The sequence below is a fragment of the Xyrauchen texanus genome, chromosome 4 (genome assembly GCF_025860055.1).
Source record: "Xyrauchen texanus isolate HMW12.3.18 chromosome 4, RBS_HiC_50CHRs, whole genome shotgun sequence".
Classification (NCBI taxonomy): Eukaryota; Metazoa; Chordata; class Actinopteri; order Cypriniformes; family Catostomidae; genus Xyrauchen; species Xyrauchen texanus.
The window spans coordinates 23713049-23732003 of NC_068279.1; the positions used below are offsets into that span (position 1 = coordinate 23713049).

General features: G+C 44.6%; 1 protein-coding gene across 3 annotated transcripts in view; it reads right to left on the minus strand.

Moving 5' to 3' along the window:
- The window catches only part of LOC127636040 (protein CutA homolog), a 62234-nt gene that overhangs the window by 31392 nt on the left and 11887 nt on the right, over positions 1–18955 (minus strand). For 2 of the 3 annotated variants that reach the window (XR_007969546.1, XR_007969545.1), the window contains one exon: positions 12613–12646. The exons of the other annotated variant lie outside the window; for it this stretch is intronic. The gene's annotated coding sequence lies outside the window, so the exon portion shown is untranslated. The remainder of the gene's footprint in view (positions 1–12612; positions 12647–18955) is intronic. 3 annotated transcript variants of the gene reach the window in all.

Sequence of the window (18955 nt, forward strand, 5' to 3'; positions counted from 1 at the left end):
ATGTCTTCTTATCTGATTCCAAATTTTGAGTGAGTTGGAAACCACTGGGTTATTCAGTCGAGTTGGAGGGGGGGCAGATAAGGCTGAATAGATTAAAGCTGGCCAAGAGGAAGGTGAGCATGATATATTTTCCATATCGCACCACTCTATCGACCCCTCCTATATACCAAATGATAGTGCTCTTATATTACATGCCCAGTAATACAGCTGGAAATGAGGTAGACTCATCCCACCTTTTGGTTTAGTCCTCTGTAAATATATCTTCTTGATTCTGGGGGTTTTATTATTCCAAATAAATTGGGTAACTATTCTATCTAAGTTTCTAAAAAAATGATTTATTAATGCAAATTGGGATACACTGGAAAATGAATAAATATTTAGGCAAAACGTTCATTTTCACCATATTAATACGACCCGCTAAAGAGATAGGGAGATTGGACCATTTTTTTTAAATGTATTGGGTGTGTTCGTACAGCTTTAGAATATTTTCTTTAAAAAGTATAGAAAAACATTTAGTTATGGTGATCCCTAGGTATTTAAATGAGTTTGCTACTTTAAAAGGGAAAGAGGAAAGTGCTTCAAATTGGGCCTTAGGATTGATCGGAAATATAACACTCTTAGAGAAATTAATCTTATACCCTGAGATTTTCCCAAATTTATCTAAAATTGACATGATGGCTGGCACTGATTGTAAGGGGTTGGAGATGTAAACTAACAGGTCATCGGCGTATAATGATACTTTGTGTTCTTCCCCCCTCTCATTATCCCACCATAGATTTAGATGCCCGTAAAGAAATTGCTAAGGGTTCTATTGCTAAAGCAAATAGCAGGGGTGAAAGAGGGCAACCCTGTCTTGTAGAGCGACTTAATCGAAAATAACTAGAGTTATTATTATTTGTTTGTATAAAAGCTTGAGGGTGGGCATATAGTAGTTTAATAAATGAAATAAAATTAGAACCAAATCCAAATTTTTCCAGAGTGGTGAAGAGGTAATCCCACTCAACCCTATCAAAGGCTTTTTCTGCAGAAATATGAAATATGTACCTCTTGCTGGGTGGGATTGAGACTTGGTGTATAAATAATATTGACTAATCTTCTTATGTTAAAAAATAGGAGGCGATTTTTTTATGAATCCTGTTTGATCTGTGGAAATCACAGATGGAAGAACTTTTTCGATGCGAGTGGCCAAAATCTTGGCCAGTATTTTATTATCAACATCGAGAAGACTGATAGGTCTATATGAACTAGGGTCTAAAGGGTCTTTATCTATCTTGTGTATTAAGGAAATATTTGCCTGATAAAATGTTGGTGGTAAACAGCCTTTCTCAAGTGATTCATTAAAAACTTCTAAGAGCAATGGTGAGATTTGATTACTAAAAGATTTATAGAACTCGGTCATGAAACCATCTGGACCTGGAGACGCGGATATAATATAATATGCTGTTCCATATTGTACAGTGCATCTAAGTGCGTTCAGTGGGAGACGCGGATATAAACACAGAGAGAGTGCACGAAAGCCACCGGGCAGTGCATGTTGATGGAAGAGATGTCTGCACCCCAAACCCCCCTCGGACAACTAAATGGAACTGAATATATTTTTTACCGGACCCTAGAATTTCGAAATGCAGCCCTGTATACAGGCACCATAATTACACCCTATAATGCCTGAAACGTTGTCACTGTATTTTTTTTACTGTGATTTTCTGGCAACCAGAGCTGTCAGTTTTTGTTTTTTTACAGTGAATTTAACAGGATTTTAATTTTTTTTTACATTGTAGGCATTCACATAATGGCCTTTACTAAACAAAAAAACTTCTACAAATACAAAGAACTAAGTATACAGCAGGAGTGATTTCTCCAAGTAGGCAAAGGAGGATGTGCCGCCTAAAAAAAATCTGGTGAGAAAAATAAACAATACATAAATAAAACAACTAAATATTACAAAATGTGAGCTCAAACAATGTGTGTAGCAGTCGTATTCTGCAGTCACTCTGTCAAGCAGCGTCACCCAGTGGATAAAGTTTCAGAGAGAGGCAGCATCTCTCACACCTCCCTTCAGCTCATTTCAATAGCACTGAGCACCCAAAGTGTGGGGTGAATGTGAGGCGGGGTAACTGCCGAATATAGGTGAAAAGTCACGTGAGTGGAGACATTGGCTGAATCCAAAACCAGGAAAATTCTGCCTCCGGAGGCTGTATAAGGAGGTAGGAAGGGATTAAGGCACTTCGCAATCCAATGTTTGTGTCACATCCTTTCTACTGAGATACCTTCATTGGATCGATATTTAAAGGCAGCATAGATGTATCCTTCGCTGCCTATGAAATCCCACAATACTGTGTGCGGATCCATGGCAGTTGAGCTGAAGAAAAAAAAATTGTGGCCGATGAGAGGTAATAGCCAGTTTGTGAATAAATATACTTTTTTTTTCCAAACGTTTGATTCAATTTCTAGCAAGAATGTTGTATTGTAGTTATGAAATATACACTTTGCCAAAACTCTCTTGATTTTGTTCTACAATATTAGACCACTGTGGTTCGGTTGGATGAATGAAGTAGACGTGTAATGCAAGTGGCTAGAGTCATTTCAATATTTTATACTTTTGCTTATTGATATTATACAAGCATATTCATGTATCCACATTTATGTACTCAACTATAATCAGAATATAATAATTTACTTCACATTCCTGAAACCAGCTTATTTGATTATTGTCATTGTATTAAGACTCCATGTACTCCTTGTATGTCCATCCATCTATTCCTGTGTTTATGCATGTATGCTTAACAGACGAAAAGTCTCCCATGGTTCAGTGTATACGTTAGGAGACTATTCCATGCTTCTTTCCCATATACTTATAAGGTTGCAACATTACTGTATGCAAAGCAAGCTAGTGACACACACACACACACACACACACCGATGCATGGCAGACATATGTGTGTGTGTGTGTGTGTGTGTGTGCAGCATGCTGAGTGTGATATTTACGAGCGTCTTGCTGAGAATGTATATACGGATGTAGCAAGCTACCTAAACACAGCTGTCACACTTCAATAGGTCATAACAATATGTTATGACCTCGTCATTTGTACAAAACGTACCGTACCAAGAACGGAAATCTTCTTGGTACAGTCTCAAGAAGGTATAAAACACTAAAACATTAACTTTGGTCCTCATGAGAGTATAACCGCTCAACTCTCTGGCTCTACATACCTGTTTCCAGCTTTGAGACCTCATCTCATGATCTGCACTTTAACTTCTTTCATTTATTTACTTTGTTCATTAGACAAAGACAAGGCATTGTATTATTATTAGGTTAATTCCAGGAATAAGTACTTGGATATATATCCTTAAGATATATCTACTTAACATTTTATAATCAAATATAAATTTTTCTGTATTATTGCATTTATTCTCATTATTTCATACTTTTATTCACTTTAATTTTAATTCTATAAAATAAAACTTGTTATTCATTCTACAAATCATCTGATTCATTGAGTAATTTTCCATCTTCTGGATCTCACTGCACCAACACGTTACTTTTAGTGGATGCCAGATGGTGGTAATCAGTTGCTGCTATCCTAGCAATGATGTGATGTTATGCTGCCTCAGTAGCCTGTCCAAAATCAGTTTTTGGAGGTACCTTCATACGTAAACGCTGTCTGTTGAGTCACCTGTGGTTATCATGGTAGTCCTAGGCTCCAAATAGAACTGATTCTTTCAATATACTGTCAATCAATCAATACAATAATTCCCACCTCTTATGCTCTTGTTCCTCGTAGCAGGTCCCTGGAGATCGCTATGAATGGGATAAATTGATGTAAGTGGATAAATTATTTGTACAGTAACTAACCCACACAGACAACAGAAAATTTGGCCAAGTGTAAATCAAAATGAACATGAAATTACTTGAAACTTGAAATAGTGTGCTAGTAAGCCCCTTGAGCTCTTGCTCTTGAATGTGATAGCTCATGCCTTCATGAAACCTGATGTGTTTACCAAGGAGCAGATGACAAATGATCCAAAAATAAGATGACTAAAAATAATAGGCAAACAGGGATATGTACATGAAATGTGCTTGTTGTTGTATTCTTGTAGGTATTGTTTTTGATGCAATCGAAAAAATATATATAATTGTAACGCAATGCATACACTTGATAAGTTTTTGATTTGACTTGATTTAATATACAGTGTTAATAAGAACTTACAAAAATATAAGCATTACATGCTTATATAGAGTGCAAGTTAAAAGGTATTCATATGGCTTTCCATACAGAAATCTGATATAGGGCAATTAACATTCAGTATACTGTATATAATAGTTCAATTTCTTTGGGAATATACTGTATGTATAGCCTATTCAAATGATAGGATACTAAATTATGATTTACGGAAAATATGTTATAAACAGGACAACAGCCTTTTTTAGTATTTTGTTAATATGTTGTTTCATTTTTTAGCAAGTATGCAACTTTTTTACATCATATACCGTATGTAGACCTTCTTCTTTAAATCATATGTTGTGATAAATAAGATTTCAGATTTGTATGGGTTTAACCTGAAAGCTATGTCCTATAAATGTCAACTGGAACTGAAATAGGAATTTACATCGGACTTACATTTATTGCTATTTGGAGGGCTTTTCCTGCAAATATGTATTGTTATTGTTATATGTATTGCAAATATGTATTGTTAATTAATCGTCATATTATGTAATTAATTTGATTAACAATTTAATCAATTGACAGCCCTAAAATGGACATAATTTGCCTCATATATCTGAGTAGAAATTACAAATAAAAACATAGAAATCTTTTTGGTCACATAGCACCACTTGTAAAATATTGCCTTGTCATTGGCTATTGTCTGGTTTTATGAGATTGTGTGAATATATGTGAGCATTTGTGCATATGTGTGTGTTTATAAAAGAAGAGTATGTGTGAGAGGACTCGTACTGTCAGTTTGTTGGTGTGGTAGCAGCAGTTATGCTTGTCTTTTTTTCTGACTGACCTGAGCCTTTTGCCAAAGGGAGCAGCTTGGAAAAAAATATGACTTGGGTGGATGGGGAGGAGGGGTGGGTTTTGGTTCTCCTTACACTCTTACATGCCCTCAGGCTGTGGATAGAAGGCAGGCGAAACTCATAATGCGGTCTACAGATTTAATAATGTGCCATGGCTTGTCATTGTGTGGGCAGACGTGGCTCCAAACCAGACAGTGATTGATTAGATGAGAATGGACTAAATGGTGGCGGTGTAAAATTTGATCAGTCATTTGATCCTTCTGTCATAACCAGCCATCTTTTAAAAATGGGGGTTTCAACTATGTTTATTATACCTCCTGGTTAGATAAAGGTTATCATCTAATAAATGTACAGTGGGGATAAGTCTGACACTGAGAGAAGCCCTGTGCTAAAAAAAACAAAAAACTCAGCATCCCTTGAGTGCAGATGTGTGATGTCTAATTTAGACTAGTGGGACTTTATATAGGCTCCATCTGTAGCACTGCTTGCTTTCATGGCATCAAACACTCTTTTTCTCTCTCTTTCTCACACACATGCAAGTCTCCACTTTTAGCATCCAGGAAAAATTTATTAGAAAGTGAGGTAGATGCACAATTATCCTCTGGAGACCTTTTATTATTTTGATTTTGCTTGAGAAACCAAACTAAATGTCTCCCAGTATTTTTGGAATATGTGTGTGAATAGCTTTAGAATTCCATTTACAAGGTCTTCACATGTGTAGTGAGCAATTATATGATTTCACACATCTTTCAAACTGTTCGAATCATATTTCTGCATATATACTTGCAAATTTTCAGAAAATCTCAAAGAGCCAGCTAGGAAATATTTTAAATGGTGCTATGTGACTAAAAACATTTCTATGTTTATACGTTTATTTCCTGATCAAACTATACTTGGTCATTGATCATCAGTGAAACTGGGGGCCGGGGTGTGCGGATGTCTGGGTGGGACCTGTTGTGTAGATCTAGTTGTCCTGTCTCATGAGGGTGTGTGTGGATATCTGTTATGTCAGTCTCAGACAGTCCTCCTACAGTCTGTTTCTGTAGGAGGTGTGTAGACCTATGACCATAACAACAGATGTATAGTTGTTTTAAAGTATCTTTGGTTCCCCTTCTGTCACGAACTCGACACACAAGGGGTCTTCCTTGGGAGCCTCGCAAACTTCTGAACTTGAGAAAAGGCCAACGTGAAATTGGCAGACAGAATTTGCATGTCCATCCCCCGGACATACGGGTATAAAGGGAAGCAGGTATGCGTCTGTTAGTCAGATTGTTTCTTCAGAGCCAAGCGGTTGTGCAACAGCAAGCTGAGTTCACACTGGTCCACTCACCTCTACACCTCTAGCTCTGCTGTTGGATCTTACGGCACATTTCCAGCTGGCGTTCTCTCTCTCTCTGCACGCTGTGCAGTCCACACCCCTGGGTGCTTCGACAGCGCTTTCACTGCCTAAAGGAGTGTTTTCCCTACCTAAAAGGGTTTGTTTCTCTAAAAGAGTTTGAGTTTTCACTCACAAAAGAGTAATGCACAGCAGGCATTGAAAGTCCTTTTCAGGACGCGTCTTTTTAAAGATGTCTTTCCGCCGCTCATAGACACAGCAGGCACACAGCAGGCCCCGGGGGCTGCGCAAGTATGCATTTCCCCCAGTGAGCCTTCTTGCACTGGTGCTGTGCAAGATCAGGGAGGAAGAGGAACAAGTCACCTTGGTGGCTCCTTATTGGCCCACCCAGACTTGGTTCTCGGCTCTCATGCTCCTCACGACAGCATATCCATGGCAATTTCCCCTGAGAAAGGACCTTCTATCTCAGGGACAGGGTACCCTCTGGCATTCGCACCCAGTCCTCTGGAACTGCCACGTCTGGACCCTAGATGGGACGTGGAAGATCTGAGTGACCTACAACCTGCAGTCGTAGACACGATCAGCCAAGCCAGAGCTCCCTCCACCAGGCAACTTTACGCCCTGAAGTGGCGCTTGTTCGCGAATTGGTTTTCTTCACGATTTGAAGACCCACAGAGATGCGCAGTTCAGTCAGTGCTCTCATTCCTGCAAAAGAGGCTGGAGTGGAGGCTGTCCCCCTCCACCTTGAAGTTGCATGTAGACGTTATCGCGGCCCAATACGACGCAGTGGATGGCAAGTCCTTGGGTAAGCACAAATTGATTACCAGGTCCCTTAGAGGTGCCGGAGGCTGAATCTTCCCCGGCCAAGCCTGTTCCCCTCCTGGGAACTCTCAGTGGTCCTCTCGGGCCTTCAGAGTCCCCCCTTCGAGCCACTTGACTCAGTTGAGCTCAAGGCCCTCTTCTTGAAGACGGCCCTCCTGATAATGCTAGCATCCATCAAGAGGGTTGAGGACCTGCAAGCGTTCTCTGTCAGCGACACTTTCCTGGAGTTTGGTCCAGCACATACTCACGTTATCCTGAAACCGCAACCGGGCTACATGCCCAAAGTTCCTATGACACCCTTGAGGGACCAGGTCATGAACCTGCAAAAAAGCTGCCACGGGAGGAGGCAGACCCAGCCTTCTCGTTGCTGTGTCCGGTACATGCTTTGTGTATCTATTTGGACCACACGCAGAGCTCTAGATGTTCTGAGCAGCTATTTTTCTGCTTTGGCAGATGGTGGAAAGGGAACGCTGTCTCCAAACTGAGGCTGCCTACTGGGTTGTCAACGCCATTTCCTTGGTCTTCCAGACTCCGGCCATGCTCGGACCCGCAAGGGGGTGAGACATACTCGACAAAAACTGTGGCATCCTCGTGGGCACTGGCCAATGGCACCTTCCTAGCAGACATCTGCAGAGCAGCGGGCTGGAAAACACCCAATACCTTTGCGAGATTTTACAATCCCAGGGTTGAGTCGGTCTCGTTCTGTGTTTTGTCAGGTCCGAGCCGGTAGAACTCAGGAATGCGTCACGCTTGCACACAGTGCCCTTCACCAAGTTGAGTCCCATGGCAGTCCCATTTCCCCTGGTCCCATTTCCTCCCTCATCAGGCAGGACCTACCACCGCACTGCTCCCCCGTACGGCTTCACAATCCTTGTGGTGTATTTGCTACATGTTACCTCCCCCTAGTCTGGGCAGGATGTGGCCTCCGCAGGGTCTTTTCTCCGGGCTTGCTCCCATGTTAGTCATGTCGCCTGTTCCCATGCGGGTACTGGGAACCTAAGAGTGGTATATCACACCCTTTTATTGGGAGCGTTGGGGAGGGTTACGTGTCTGCTTCTGGCACGCAACAGCCTGCTTGCACCTGTCTCAGCAGTTCACGTAACACTGTTTAGTGCATGGCGTTTTTTAAATGGGACCCCTTATGTCACTACAATCGACACAACGTTGAGTGAGTGATAGAAGGGGAACGTCATTATTACTGTTGTAACCTCTGTTCCCTGATGGAGGGAACGAGACGTTGTGTCCCACTTGCCATGGCACTATTCCTACCACTGTAACGTGCCGTACCTTATTCTCGGCTCCTCAGTGCAAAAACATGACTAACAGACGCACGCCACTTCCTTTTATACCTGTATATCTGGGGGCAGGACATGCAAATTCTGTCTGCCAATTTCACATTGGCTTTTTCTCAAGTTCAGAGGTACACAAGGCTCCCAAGGAAGACCCCTTGTGTCACTACGCTCAACACAATGTCTTGTTCCCTCCATCAGGGAACTGAGGTTACAACAGTAACCATAATGTTTTCTCTTCCTTTTTAGTGTAACTAAAATAGGTAAACTAAATACTTTAAATAAAAAAAAAATTATTTCTATGGCACATTTTACAAGTTCCCTATATGTCACTCACTCGACATCGTATTGATGTAGTGACAATAGGGGTCACTCTTGGGAGCCCAAGACACCTCTGATCTTTGATAAAAGGCCAGTGGGAATTCAGATTTATTCTTCGGAGCCGAGCAGTCACTATTTCATTGAGAAATAGGCGAGCTGAATTCCCACGGCTTCCATTCGCCTTTGCTGGTTCCTTACGGTGCATTACAGCAGCTTTCTCCACTCTCTCCATGGGTGCACTGCAGAGATCACTGAAAATAGTATATTCTAAAAGAGCGGCACACATCGGAACATCTTTTTAAAGATGTGTCTTTTTAAAGATGCCCTTCAGGTAGTGTGTTGTTCCTGGTTGCGATAAAGCTCAAACTTTCAGACGGCCATGATCGCTGTCTTTCATCGAGACATCTTTTGTGGATGTGGAATGCCCTCACTTGAGGGCATGACCATGGCAACATTGCGATCAAGGCTCGCTTTCATAAGAAAGCGAGCCACCCCAGCGGCTCCCTCACTCGGTCCTCCTACCTACGGTTGATTTGGGGACCACAATGGGACAACCTCCGCAGTTTAAATACCAGCGGACCTCCCATTTGCCGGTATGCTTATTTTCTACAATTATGCTTCCAGGTGAGTGCACCGGCTCGTCTCAAGGCGAGTTCGACCTTTTGTTCGGTGCCCGCGAAGGTGATGAGTTTTTGAGCGCAGCATCGGAGAGCAGTCTCGTCCGTTCAGACACGAAAGCCTCGGCTGGGCTTTCCCCTTTGGGTGAGATCACCCAGGCACACACTGACACTGAAATGACGGACGTGCTTTCCCGGGAAGCCACGAGCGATGGGCTAGAGTGGAACTCTCCACTCTCCCCTGAACCCTCGCGGCTCCATGATTGGTATCTGGGCTTGCAGCGCTGCTCACATCCACGCCCCGCCCCAGTGCATTTCTTCCCGGAAGTGCACGAGGAGCTGACGAGTTCGTGGGATGCACCTTTCACTGCCTGGTCCTGATCTCTCAGCCCACCCCCACTCTCACTACCCTCAATGGCGGAGCGGCTGGGGGTTACTCGGCGATGCCCCCAGTGGATAAGGTGCTCACGGCGCACCTGTGCCTGCCAAGCGCCGCCACCTGGCATTGGCGCCCGAAGCTCCCATCCAAGGCCTGTAGGCTCACATCTTCCCTTAAATCTAATCTACATGGAATGTAGGGTGGTGGCCGGACAAGCCGCCACCATCCTACATGCCATGGCTCTCCTACCAAGCCAAGGTGATAAAAGAACTGCATGAGGGTAGTTCCGCTCCAGGATTGATGCAGGAGCTGCGGTTGGCGACCGACCTTGCCCTCCATGCAACGAAGGTCACGACGCGGTCTCTCGGGCGGATGATGTTCACACTGTTAGCCCAGGAGCACTCACCTATGGCTTAACCTGGTCGAGATGTGCGAGGCCGACAAGACATGCCTCTTGAACGCCCCTCTCCCAGGTTGGTCTATTCGGCGACACTGTCAAGGACTTTGCCCAGCAGTTCTCAAGAGTGAAGCAGCAGATGGAGACCATCCTGCCCAGAAAGCGCCATGGTTCAAGACCCCGCACTCCATCTGCTCATTGCCAAGGGCATCTCCCTGCGGCGGCTGCATTGGCTCTGCCTCGGCCCACCACCGCGACCCTGCCCCGGCGTCGAGCCCCCTGCAGGAAGCAAGGCCACCAAGAAGAATGCTTCGAAGCGCCCCGGAGATGGGTGACCCAGGGACCAGGAGACCCGCTATTCCAGAGCTGGTGAACAGACCACTCCATACCCCTGTGGAGGGCTAGTAGGATAATGTTTTGTTCCTTTCTTATTTTATTTCGCCACACGCTCAAGTAGCTTTGGTACCCAAGGAACCAGTTTCCTCAGTCCCTGGGTCACGTAACTGGTGTGTACAGCCGTGACCCTGACCACCATCTCTCTTTGGCAAGTCCCCACCCCTGCGTTGGCACAAACATACTCAATCCTGGGCTCAAACCCGACAGACCATGGGGACGAAACTGTTCCTCCCCTCTCCTCAACTGTTCCGCCGGTGAGTATCAGGAATCAGGTAAGTGCTTTGATGTCTCTCGACTCAGCACCGCCACGGGGCCCAAACCCCATCAATGCGGCCTCCCTGTCTCCGCACCACCCAGGTTTGCTGCCATTCACTTCACCATGGTCGTGAAGGATAAGAACACTGCCACCTTGCGCGCGGACAGGCCAGTCGGAGCTGGCCTGTCTGAAGGAGTTCAGACAGAAGACCGCGGTTCCACTGAAACTATTTAAGAGGCTCCAGGGAGAGTGGAGACTCCACCCTCAGGTGGTTCAGATAATTTGTCAATACGGGCAGGCACAGGAAGACCTATTTGCCTCCCCAGAATCTGGTACACCCTGACCGAGGCCCCCCTCAGCATAGACGTGCTGGCACACAGCTGGCCTTCTGGAATATGCAAGTATGCTTTCACCCCAGTGAGCCTACTTGCACAGACCCTGTGCAAGGTCAGGGAGTATGAGGAGCAGGTCACTGTAGTGGCTCCCTACTGGCCCACATAGACTTGGTTCTCAGACCAGACCTCTGAAACCTCCATGTATGGCCCTTGGACAGGACGTAGAAGAGCTCAGTGGCCTACCATCCGCCATGGTAGACACCATCACTCAGGCTAGGGCCCACTCTACGAGGCACCTGTATGCCTTGAAGTGGCATCTGTTCGCTAAGTGGTGATCTTACCGACAAGCGAATACCCCCAGAGATGCGCAGTCAGCTCAGTGCTTCCTTTCTGCAGGAGGTTGGAGGGACGGCTGTCTCCCTCCACCTTGAAGTCGTACATAGCGGCCATTGCTGCACACCACAACACAGTGGACAGCAAGTCCTTAGGAAAGCACAAACTGATTATCAGGTTCCTGAGAGGCACTAGGAGGTTGAATCCCTCCAGACCTCGCCTCGTTCCCTCATGGGACCTCTCCGTAGTCCTGCAAGGCCTGTGTGGTGCTCCCTTCAAGCCCCTAGAGTCAAAAGAGCTAAAGGCACTCTCCTTGAAGACTGCCCTCCTGACGTAGCTCACCTCCATCAAGAGGGTTGGGGACCTGCAAGCGTTCTCTGTCAGCGAAACGTGCCATGAGTTCAGTCCGGGCCATGTGCCCAAGGTTCCCATGACCCCATTCAGGGACCAGGTGGTGAACCTGCAAGCGCTGCCCCAAGAGGAGGCAGACCCAGCCTTAGCGTTGCTGTGTCCGGTGCTTGCTTTGCGCATCTATTTGGATCACACGCAGGGCTTTAGGAGCTCTGAACAGCTCTTTGTCTGCTTTGGTGGACAGCAGAAAGGAAGCGCTATCTCCAAATAGAGGATCGGTCATTGATGATAGCTGTTGCCTACCAGGCCCAGCACTTGCCGCCCCCTGCTGGGCTACGAGCCCATTCCACCAGGAGCATTGCGGCCTCCTGGAGGTTACGAAAGTAACCAATACGTTACTATTAAAGATAATATACAAACACTTTCTGATCATAGACCAAAAGTCTGGAAGTGTACAGATTTTTTACTAGAACTGATAAACTTCTCTATTGTCAGAATTAAAATAGCTGATGCATCTAACTGATGCAAAATTTTAATGCTCATTGTATATTAAAAGTAGCTTCAGATTATCCACTTTACATTGGGGTTACCAACCCTGTCCAGTTACTCTGCAAACATACTGAAGGAGAATGTGTAAGACCAGTAACAAACAAAGTATTGAATCAGTCTGACATTTAATAAAACATGTCAAATCTCATCTTAGCATGGTGATTCTGATTGGTATCATGATTGCTTAGAGATTTAGTCAAAAAATTCTTACCTGTAAGAATATGTTGATGATAAAATATCAAACACTGTGGACAGAAAAACAAAATTAGATGCAATACTGTTTTTTTGTGAGCATGAAAATAATAAAGACAAACACCTGCAGTGTGTGACTGTGCATAAAGGTTCATCATTAATGTTAATGCTAGAACAAAAGTGTGCTTTATGTTAACATTATGTTAGAATTCTTTATTGGGTTTTCTTTCTTTCAAAGATGTGGTTCAAGACCTTTTGCTTGTGGTTTTGTTCTGTGCAGGGTAACAAATACAATCTAAAGCCATCTGTGTGGTGTTTAGCCTGTGTGTCCTCTTTAAATTGTTTCTCGAGAGATCCTCCATGCACTAAAAACACACAGATGTTTCTGAGCTAATGAGGGAGAGAGATCAAGAGTAAAAAATTATTTATGATACATAATTGTTTGGAACTGGGGGGGTATACACAGACGGATCAAAAACAGAAACAAATCAACCAATATTGTATTCAATTATTCAAATTATTCATCTCATTAATTAGGCTGATAACAGCCTGCTTTCCTATAGGCATTATTTCTTTATTTTGCTGGCACATAGAAAAATAACAGCAGAAGTACTACATTGAAAGTAAAATGTAGCTCTTACATGAAAGTAAAACCAAAGTAAATTGGAATGTTATCGTTTCCTAAACAGAAACCAGCCTGCTTTGATCAACAAATTCAAGAGCTGTAACAGAGTATTCTTATTATTGGCACCTTATTTTATTTTTATTTTTCCTGTCACTGCTTTTATTGCATGTTTTGATGCTTTGGCAATATTTTATGTAAAACAATGATGTCAATGAAGGATTTTCAGTTGAAACTAGAGCAGAATGAACTAGAGAAATGCACATCTGTCAAGTCATGTCATCCTCTGTGGCAGAGCCATGTAAGCAACGTTTTTAAAATGTAGTGTTAAATGTAAAATTTTCAAGGAAAAACATACTTTCTCCCTCTCAGATATGTACACATATGAACACAAGTACACACGAAACTAAAAACAGCAGCATTGTCGCTTGTCTCTCCAAACCCAAATCTTCTCAGAGGAAAGCAGTGAGTTATGAATCAACCTCACAGTGACAATATTAAGCTGTTTTATGACACCAACAAAAGGAGGGGTAGAATCTAATGTATGAGTTATAAACCTGATATAGTGACACACGGACACAAAAACACTTACACTTACTATGCCACTGTAGAACAACCCCTGAGGCACAGGTCATAAATCAGCACATACATCACGCTGTTTTCTTAATTACGGCCTCTATTAACAGTTTAAATTAATCTATCATTATGTCACTCACTTACTGCAACTGCACACCTCAATAGATGGACCATCTACTGCATACGTTTATCTCATTGTACAAATGGAAATTTGTGCCTTTAGACATTTCAGAAAGTTCATATTCTGCATAAAGTATGTGCATGCTTGTTGTCATGATATTATTATTATTATTATTAGTATTAGTAATTAAGATGTCCTGTCTCCAAGTGTTTCAAAATAATAGCCAATCTCTACACAAGTTTGCTGGGATGACAATGGGTAATGGGATACTGAGAGAAGGGTGTGATGTATTTTATGTCAGATAAATGTTATGTCTGACTATCCGTCTGTACAACCAAATACAGTGGGAGTTCCCTTTACAAAAAGCTTCACTATGATGCTGCACTGCTAAGAGCTATGGGGAACAATCCTAGTTGTGACCGAGCTGTGAATAATGTGTGTAACACGTCAATGAACATTGACCGGAATTTATAGCCTCGGCTGATGTAATCATTAGATGCACCTGAGGCCAGGCTATAAATGGATGCGTCACCAGGTGTCGTCAGAAACTCTTTTTTTCAGAGCGATTCTGCGGCTGTGTGTTTCACAACCCCTGTCAAAACTTTCTTTCCTCTGTTAGGAGTTAGAATTTGTTAGGCAGTGTGCAGTGAACCTTTTCTGTTTAGAAAATATTATATATATAAAAAAAACTAAAAAAGAGAGAATGACTAAAAGCCGCAAACGATGCGTGTTCCCCTGTTCTCGCTTTATGGCTGAAGAGGACACACATCAGTTTTTGCTCTGTTTGTTTGGGGGAAGAGCACGCTGCTCTCGCGTTGCAGCAGGGCGGGTGCAAGCGCTGCGATTTGCTTTCAGGCAAAGTGCTTTGCGCTCGCCTCGCTTGCTTCCGAGAGTCAGCACTCACGAAAAAAAAAAGAGATAGTTCGTGAGGCTCTTGCATGGATTTGGCTGAGGAGCAAGAGACATGTTTATCCCTTTCTCTCGCTCTCTCCCCAAACCCAGCTGGTCCTTCACATGATATCGAAGCGCGTTCGATATCATCTTGGGATCATGAGGAGGATCGCGATTCTCTTCCCGCCTCCGAGCTTTCCGTCCGCAATAAAAAATTCTATGGAGGAATTTCTCGATGTTGTTACTCGTGCGGTTTCCAGACTCCAGTTGGACTGGCTACGTGAAAAAGAGACCTCCAAACCCTCCAAATTAGGGGATAGATTTTATCTTCCAGTCTAAGAAAGGGAACGCCTCATGAGTCCCTTACCTTCTTTGATAACCTTACTCGCTCTTCAAAATAATAATAATTTTATTCCCGTGTTCACATACCCTCAACGTCATTATATTCGACTATCGTGGGTGCTGAGGCACAGGGGTATTCAGTGATGCCGCCGGTCAGAGAGACGCTTGCGGGCTATGTCTCGCCGTAGCCCTCTCTCCCCTCAAAGCCTTGTAGGACAACCTCCACTTTAGTGGGAAGGGCTTATCAAGCAGCAGGTCAGGCTGGTGCTGCTCTGCACACTATGCTGTTTTACAGGCGTACCAGGCTGACCTCCTGGATGACCTGAGTGTGGGTTCTGTGCTTGACGAGCAAGCAGCAGACCCGCCTCGGTCCTGTCTGAAGGGAGGCTCAAAAGCAAAGCGTGGCGAGTCATGCTCCTCCTCCCAGGGATTGGGGACAGTCTTGCCACCCTCGCCAGCCCCCGAAGCAAGACCTCAGGACTATAATTTCTAGTAAGAGAAAACCCTGATGGTCTTGCGCCTAGATTAGGGGGTAGCTCCCCTCGGGACGGGGCGCGTGCTTCACTTCACCCCTCCCGGTACCCCCTCGAAGCCCCTCCATTCCCGCCACCTCTTGGTGTTTCGGGTTGCAGAGGCTTCTGTCAAAATTGGGTGTTTTCGCTGTTCCTGCATTTTATTCAGGACGCGAAACACTCGACAACCCCTCAACAGGAAGTGTTAAAATCTAATACCCATCTCAGAGATCCTGGCAGCGTGGAAACTTCTGCCAGATATATTCTTCTCTGTGGGTCTTAAAGGGCGTCAGGATTTAATTCACTCGGCACTTTTCCGTGTTTCAACGGCGTGTTCTCACTACCGTAAACCGTATTTCTTTTTTATGTACAAAAAAACAAAACTCAAATCTCCTGGCTAAAAGGGCCATGGTATGTGTTCCCCTTCCAGAGAGAGAGTTATGTTATTACACTAAATACTTCCCGTTTCCCATGGAGGGTGAGGGGTGGCGTCTGGCTTAGATCTTAAGCCAGACGCTTAAGAACTAAGCGTCTGGCTTAAGACGCTTAGATCTTAAACTGCCTGTGGGTGTTCAAGTCCTAGATGATGCCTATCAAGACGGTCATGTCTCAAGCCCTACAACTTGTTTGGCTGGTCACCATCGATCTTATGACACATTTCTATACTTCATTTAGAAGTTCTGCCACAACATGGAAAGTTCCTGAGGTTCGCTTCCGGGGGCGAAGTCTTCCAGTGTCAGGTTCTTTCACTCGGCCTAGCCCTTTTTACCCGAACATTCACAATGCATGATGTAGCACTGGCTCCTTGCTACTCCGGGGCATCTGCATTCTGAATTATGTAGACGACTGGCTGATCCTAGTGCAGTTCCAGGAACTGGCAGTTCAGCACAGGGACATCGTCTTAGCTCATCTGTTTCTCTGGGGTTGAGGCTCAACGCCAAGAAAAGCATCCTCTCTCCCACTCAGAACACTGTCTATCGGGGCATCGTATGGAGTTCAATCACAATGCGGGCACAACTGTCTCCCGCAAGGATTGAGTCAATTCAGATCACCCTGAGCAAAGTCAGGCTAGGTCAAGGTTGCACTGTTATCAGTATCAACGATTTCCAGGTCTCAGGGCGACCACGTCCTCGGTGATCCCTCTGGACCTTCTGCTCATGAGACCGTTTTTGTTGTGGCCCAAAGCCAGGGGATTTCTTCCAAGGGCCAAAACCCCTAGGCTAATAAGGGTTACGCGCCTCAGGCTTCGTTCCCTTTCTTTGTGGTTCAGACCCCGGTTTTCTGCCTTGTTGTCGCAGGCTGCTAACGACAGACACCTCCCTGACGGGCGGGGTAGCGGCCTTAAGTGGTCGTCCAGCTTAAGGGGATAGGAGAGTCGTCAGATCGGTTGTCACAGTCACTGTATCGGGTTGATGGCTGTATTTCTGGCCCTGAAATACCTCCTCCTGAGGCTGCCATGTCTTGGTGTGGGTGGACAATACAGCGGTAGCCTCATACATAAATCATCAAGGTTATTGAGACCATTTCAAGTGCTAGGGCTCCCTCCACTTGGAACTGATCTGGGTAGATTTTTCAGGGCAGAAGAGGACCTCTTCGCCTCTGTTGATAGCGCAATGTCTCCTCTACTTCTCCCCGAGTCTCCCAGTCCCCAGTCGCCCTCGCTGATCGTGGTGACACATACATAGCACAAATGCGCCTGCATGCGTTTCCTTCTACTAAAGTTCATATTACAGAACCAGCTAACTGCCAGTTTGCTTCAGTTCTGGATTTTCTGTAGAAAGGACTGTCAGCGGGCACTTGCCTCGCCACTGCCAGGTTCTATGTGGCCACTGCGGTTTGCCATGGCTTGGTGGGCAGGGTACCCTCTAAGAGGCATCCTCATTATTGCCCGGGCCAACGAGGCATGCGGTCAAGCTTTGCCAGTAGGTTTTAGGGCGCACACTACCAGAGGGTTCTCCACCTCTAAAACCTTGTCTAGAGGTCTCCCTCTGCAGCAAGTTTGTGAGCGGCAGGTTGTCCTCTCCACACACATTCATTAGATTGTTATAGTTTGGATGTTCTGTCACTCTTATGCCCTTGAGTCGACATCTCAGCTCATGCCTGAAAAAGTTTGTGATGCGGCAGGCTGGTCCTCTCCGCTCACATTCATCAGTTTTTATGACAAGTTTGTGTTGAGATAGGGTTCTCTTCGCACACATTCGTCGAACTTTATGGGTTAGATGCTTTGCTACTCCGGACTCTTATGTCCTTGAGTTGACGTCTCAGCCCATGCCTAAACAAGTTTGTGATGCGGCAGGTTGTCCTCTCCGCACACATTCATTGGACTTTTATAGTTTGGATGTTCTGCACTCTTAAGCACTTGAGTTGACATCTCAAGTTCATGTCTGAGACCTCTCGCATTTTTGTGAGTACACTGCACAACCGTAGGGGTCCGGACAGCCCCCAGTGCGGCGGCATGGGTATTGCGTTCCCCATAGCGCTTAGCAGCGCAGAATCATAGTGAAGCTTTTTGTAAAGGGAACGTCTCGGGTTACATGTGTAACCCTTGTTCCCTGAAAAAAGCGGAATGAGATGCTTGTCTTCTTTGCCACACTGGGACGTCCCAGGACTGCTTTTCAAAAAGAAGTATCTGACGACACCTGGTGACGCATCCATTTATAGCCTGGCCTCAGGTGCATATAATGATTACATCAGCCAAGGCTATAAATTCCGGTCAATGTTCATTGACGTGTTACACACATTATTCCCGAGACGTTTTCTGTAACATGTTTGAAAAAAAAAAGATTTATTTTTTTAAATAAATTGATGCTTATTTTAGTAATGCTAGTGGTGCCAAATCTCAAACATTCTTTATAAAACATTGTAGCTTTACACTATAAGTCATGTCTATTTAAACTGAGGGGGACACCATCATTATTAACCCATCCTCATGTCGCTCAAAACTCTTTTCCCGTGAAACACTATAGAAGTTTTTTTTTTATGTAGAAGCTAAGCTGCTCTTTTCAGGGCCGGTCAACCCATTATGCGACATAGGCGACTGCCTAGGGTGACATCGCTTTGGGGGCGCTTATCTTCAGAGCATGTGTCCAATTTGTGTTGAACAAAATGTGCCCTGTGCGTTCCGATAATGTGTTGTGGCGCCCTCCATGGAACATATACACTGTGTACTAAATGCCTTACTACCATACCACTCTTACTGATCCTGTTATATCTGTTTTTGGCAAAAACAGTGAGAGTAGTACGAATAGTATGCCATTGTGAACACGGCCATAGTCTCACAAGCACGGGGCTCATGAAT